We start from the raw sequence: 6,083 nt of genomic DNA, 5'->3' as shown, positions 1-6,083 counted from the left end.
ATATATATATATATAAAACCATACATACATACACCGTTTGCACTCAGAATTGTATTTTTATTTTTTGCTGTCTGTGACCCAGAACTGATGTGCAACCAACCAGTTGAGAACCACTGAGCTAGAGTACTCTGAGTGTACATTTGTGGATAGACTTTTTAGATTTATTGCATGGCTTTATTTAACTGAGAGAATGACCTATATTTATGATTTATATATTTATAATATGTGAAATAAGGGGAAAAAGACTTTTGTAAATGTTATGGATTTCCCCTATTGTAATAGATCCCATGTGGTTGACATGGGTGCTGTTGTGTTATGAGTGTAACCCATGTTTGTGGTGGTAGATTCTGTACGTGTACTTTTCTCTAAACGTGAGAGCAATGTGGGAAAATACTAAATGTTGTTCATAATCAAATATATATACATTTGCACATTTTTGTATTATTTAATTATTTAAACAATTTAAACTTTTTTTTTAAGAATTTGGTTGAATGTTTGATTTGATTTTGTTGACAAGTAACTGAAAACTGAATGAGATTAACGATGTTGCATACTGCATTAGTAACCTAAGAAATACAAATAATATAATAAGGTGTATATTTTTTTCTGTTATAAAATGCATTACTGTCTGCATGCCTTTCTGCATGTTCTTTATAAACTGTGTATGTACATATTTATACATGCCTGTAATCTGGCTAAAGCCATTATTGTAACAGTTCATGGTAATAAAATACAAAATAATTGTTATTTAAATAAAGTTTGCATTGTTTGTTGCAAAAACTGCAGTTCTCAGCTGATGTCTTAGATAGGCTTAGGGAGCTTGACATGATGCTCAAAGCTGCTGTGTGGGTTTGATGTTGTCATTCGGTTCTGATCAACAGATTGGAGAGAGCATTGATGAACTGATGATAAGTTTTTTTCTGCAGCGTGTGGGTGACTTGCAGGATCCTGTTTGTGACTTGAGTTCAGATCATTTTCCACTTACACACCATTTTGCATTTAATACATCCTTACACATAGACACACACACACACACACACACACACACACACTTTGTGTATTCCTTTTGTGTTTCAGTAGGTTAAGTGCAACATGGATTGTGGCTGAGTAGATGATGAAAGAATTTTCAGTTTAACACAAATCATCTGTGAGTGTGCACTTGACCTTCAGCTAACGTAGCACGGACGTGCCGGACGATGGAGTCTCCGACGATCACAGCGTCGCGTTCCGTCACGTGGAGGGGAGCGAAGCGGTTCCGGGTGGAGATCTCGAAGACCGGAGGCGGCGGAGGGGGAGAGGTTGTCGCCCGGGGCCTGGCTCGCATATTTCGCTGCGGGTGCACCCAGGGTCCGTGGTGTCCCGGGCACCGGAGTGAAGGACATCTGGGAAGATCGCGTCCTGGGTGCACCGGGCCTGTGCAGAGAAACACACGGAATAGAGGTGGTGGGAGAGTTAGCAGCGCGCTGTATACTTACCCTGGATTGTGAGCGTCAGCCCGGGATGTTTCCAGCGCGGCTCTCCACTCTCTCAGCTGGGTCTGCCTCTCCACCAGGTCGCGGATCTGCTTCTCAATGGCCTCCAGCTCGACCTGCACCGAATGCAGCTCGAACGTGTCCTCACCTGCACTCAAAGGTAGACACACATCCGTCATTAAAGCAAGTAACAGTGAGCAAAACAATGGTAATGTGTGTGAGTAGGATATTAGCAATGTAAGTGAGATTAGCGGCAACCATGCTGTCGATGCTAACATACTATATGCTAATAGCGGACTCGGGAAATCAAAATAAAACTAGTGATAACAAGGTGCTCTGATTGTTTTTGTTGTAGAATACGATCGGGGATATATTTACACGTTATAGAAATGAAAATGATGGTGTATAAAATGTATTTTAAGATATAAAATAGACGCTAACGAATTAACTTGACAGAGCTCAAACTCAAAACAATCTCTTCTGATAAACAGGAGTGGTTTCCTACATGTTTCCTATATGTCAATGACTAGACACTCTTGGAGTTCTACTTGTGACAATTTAATTCAGCTCATAGCCCTTAATTGCTAATCTACCTAGAAAAATTATGGATCTTTAATGCGAGCACTGAAGATAGCACTGTGCTGAAACATCTGCTTGCTCGTGTCCACTTGTTTTTAACTCACATGCACTCTGCACTTTTTGCATGATGCAATTTATAAAATAAAAAAATCTTTGCTAGACTTTTTCAGCCTATATTGAATTCAGTGTGTGGCTAGATACCTTCTTGTTCGTTTTCATGTATTTTGGGCCCTAAAATATTTCCTTCAAAAGTTAAGATTGTCCTAGTGCAGGTGGACAACACTGCAGTAGTTACATAAATCTCCAAGGCGGACTGCGTTCACTCCACCTGAATAGGCTAACGCAGCAGATTCTGCTTTGGGCACAGGACAAGTTCCTGTCTCTCAGGGCAATTTACACTCTGGGGCATATTAATGTGGTAGCAGACTTGCTGCCCAGACAAGCTGTGACACATGGAGAATAGAAACTGCACCCCAAAGTAGTCAGTCAAATTTGGGAAAGATTTTACAAAGCAGAGGTGGACAGCCCAATGCCCCCTCTAATTCTCCCTGACTCGTCCAGCTCCCCTGGGTCTGGACGCAATGGCCTGTACATGGCCCAGACTGCGTCTTTACACATTTCCCCCGATTACTCTGCTCCCAGGAGTCTTGGCCAAGGTCCGTCAACAATGTTCTCGCCTCTTACTGAAAGCGACTCATTGGCCGACCAGAGTGTGGTTCTCAGATCTAATATCCTTCCTTGATGGCTCACCGTGTGTGATTCTGATCAGTGCCTACTTATACTCACGCTGTGATCAGCAGCAGCTGGATGCAATAATCGCATGCCAATGTGCATTGGCTCGTTTAGTTTACACTCGAAGTAGATTGGTCCCTCTAAGCGAGATCCCAATTCGTCGGTCCTCCGACGTGACGTCGAGAGTGACCGACTGAGAGGGAACTCCTGGCTCAGGGGACAGTGTTTCATCCCTGGCCCGAGCTTTGAAACCTACATGTCTGGCCTCTGAAAGAGACCAACTAATAGATGCTGGGCTTCCAGCCGATGTAGTACAGATTATTTTAACACTCCCTACACTAGAATAAGCTATGCCCTCAGATAGCACATTTTGAAAAAGCCTGTGCATGACACACCACACAGACCCAGTTCACTGCCAAGTTGTTTCAGTGCTGAAGTTCCTGCGAGAAAAACTGTCCTTAGGTACATGTCCTGGTACTCTAAGAGACTATGTGTGCACCATTTCAGCTTCCCATGCTCTGGGGTTTCTGTAAGAAAGCATCCTCTAGTTGCCCGCTTCATTCGTGGAGCTAAGCAGTTGAGGCTGCCCACCAGAGTGACAGTCCTTTCGACTTAGCTGTAGTGCTCCAGGGTCTGGTTGGGACCTCTTTTGAACCACTAGAGTAAGTGACTGTTAAACTTCTGACTCTAAAGACTCTTAGCTCCACAGCGGAGCTAAAGACCACCAAAGCAGAGCTGATGGAACTGGGGACTACCAAGGTGGAGCTGATTGAACTGGGGACCACTAAGGCAGAGTTGACGGGACTGAAGACCCCTTTAGCAGAGCAGGCAGAGCTGAAGACCACCACAGCAGAGATGAAAACCACCACGGATCAGGTGGAACTAAAACAGACAGCACTGATAAGTTATAAACGGCCACTGTGGAACAGGCAGAGAGTTGGGGACAGCCTCCTTGGCCAAGACTGAGAGTTCAGGGATGACTTATACACCATATACTTACTTTTTGCCCAAGGCTGTTTGCGTATTCTGATGTCTAAGGATCAATACGTGTGTATAACCCTCGATACACTTGTTCTTTTTTTTTTTTTTTCTTTGAATATCCGTAATCTGCTGTCATGTTAGCTTCCCTTTTAACTATGTTCCATTCTGTGAAACTGTAATTGGTGCATCATCACTGCCATTCCACCTTTTCCTACTCATCATACTCATATATTTTTACATAAATATATCTATTATGCTAAAGAGCTGTGGTTTGCTACACAGAATGAATTTTTTTCCAAATAGGGAGAGAATAATGTCATTGCAGTGTTTTTAATATATCAGTCTGTATTAGTGGGGTAATGGTACACATACTCGTATTGAAAATTTTTGGTACGGGTCTTTCAGTTTGGAGCGCATGTGTACCGAGCAAATACAGAATTGTTTTAACCACTGCATGAGTGGAACTTCATTGGAAACTTCCAGTTTTATGCATTGTTAATTTTGATAAGAACAAAGTCTCATCTTTCAAATTATGTAATTTTTTTCAGGATATTCAAACAATAAATGCTGTTTTGGCACGCTTTGATGTGGCGTCACAGATTGCTATATAAAATCCTCAGTTCAAATGGCAGCACGGCGCGCCAGTGAGTGTGATCATCCCTTGCTCTTTACTACTAGTTTTAATGTGAAATAAACATGAATGAACATCTCATGCCTCATGTAATTGCTCAATCAGTGTTTCAACCGTGGAAAGACGTCAAAACAAAATGTCACATAACATTTCATTACCTCAGGCAAGTCATCAGTGTCCACAGCTCGTTAGTTCACTAGAGAAATGAAGTCTACAGATGAGCATTTTGCGAAATAATAGACTATATACTTATTATATTTTACTTCACCTGTTAGTGATGTCTTAATTATTTAATATATCCTTAGGCCCAATCCCAATTCTATTTTATACCCCTTCCCCTTCCCCTTCCCCTTCCCCTACCCCTACACCTACCCCTTCCCCATGGAGCGTCAAGAGGTAGGGCTGAAAATATTAAGAAATGGGACACCACTACTACACCGTTACACATCATCATACGTCGTCGCTAACTCCTACGTCAAAGAAAATGCGCAGATGTTTATCACAAACTTCCAAGATGCCGTTGGTAGCTGCAGTGATCTCAGTTGTGTGGGTTACCGCTATTTTTTTTTGCATTTGTCTTGTGCACTTCGCAGTGCACCTGTTACACTGAATGAACTCGAACAAACTGCATATTCGGGACAAAAGACAGTGTCAGTGTCTTTACCACCCTTAGGCGCTTAAACTGCCCTCAAAGGTGCTAAAAAAACATTTACACCTGCACCAGATCATCTTGACAGGAAACATCACAACAGCCTGGCTTGGGAACAGCACCAAACAGGTTCTGTGCATGGCTGTGTGCATGACTCGTGTTATACCACATGCTTTACTGGATTCAGGCAATACGGTAGAAGAACTGATATAACAGTTTATTTCATTAAATAGTCAAAGGGTTTATTGTTTATTCAGGCTGTTTAATAGTTTCTTTATGAGGTTTGACATGTTGAATATGAAAATCACATTACTTTTTGTGTATCATTAACAGTATGTTGACAACTTATACTAAGCTAGTATTACTCATACATAAAAATGTATGACTAGACCCACAATGTTCTAGAATGTTCCAGAAAGCACTAGAACATTTCAGAATATTCCAGAATGTTACAGAAACTTCTAGAATGTTCCCATCCTTGCAAAAGGAAACTATATATAAAACGGGCAAAATTAGTTTAATAAACTTAGGCTATCTGTATAAACCAATGTTTCATAATTAATGCTAGAAGCTGACCTAAATGTTTACCAAATCATTGATGTTACATGATAATAAACAGTACAGTAATACGAGTAACAGAACCATAAAAAATTTAACTAAAACAAATTTGTTACATTGTGTACAATAAGCCCTCTCTGCATTCAGATGGTTTATTTTGTTATGTAAAGAGTGTGTAAATATCTACCCTATGATGTAAAATGGACATGCCAATGTATCGTTTCAAATTCTTTGTGTATGGCGCAATCTGCTGGTCATCTTGCACAGTGTAGAATGCCAACCATTTCAACACTCAAATGATAATTATGAGAATATTACAAAATATTAATTAAAACATTTTTTATGATGTATTATGCCTAACTATAGCGTGATCCTAATATATATATATATATATATATATATATATATATATAGCTATTATTATTATTGTTATTTACTAAAATTGTGTTTGGATTTTAAAACATTTAAATTATATATATTA

This window comes from Sinocyclocheilus grahami, unplaced genomic scaffold (genome assembly GCF_001515645.1).
Source record: "Sinocyclocheilus grahami isolate Dianchi unplaced genomic scaffold, SAMN03320097.WGS_v1.1 scaffold39.1, whole genome shotgun sequence".
Taxonomy (NCBI): domain Eukaryota; kingdom Metazoa; phylum Chordata; class Actinopteri; order Cypriniformes; family Cyprinidae; genus Sinocyclocheilus; species Sinocyclocheilus grahami.
This window is presented reverse-complemented; position numbering follows the sequence as displayed.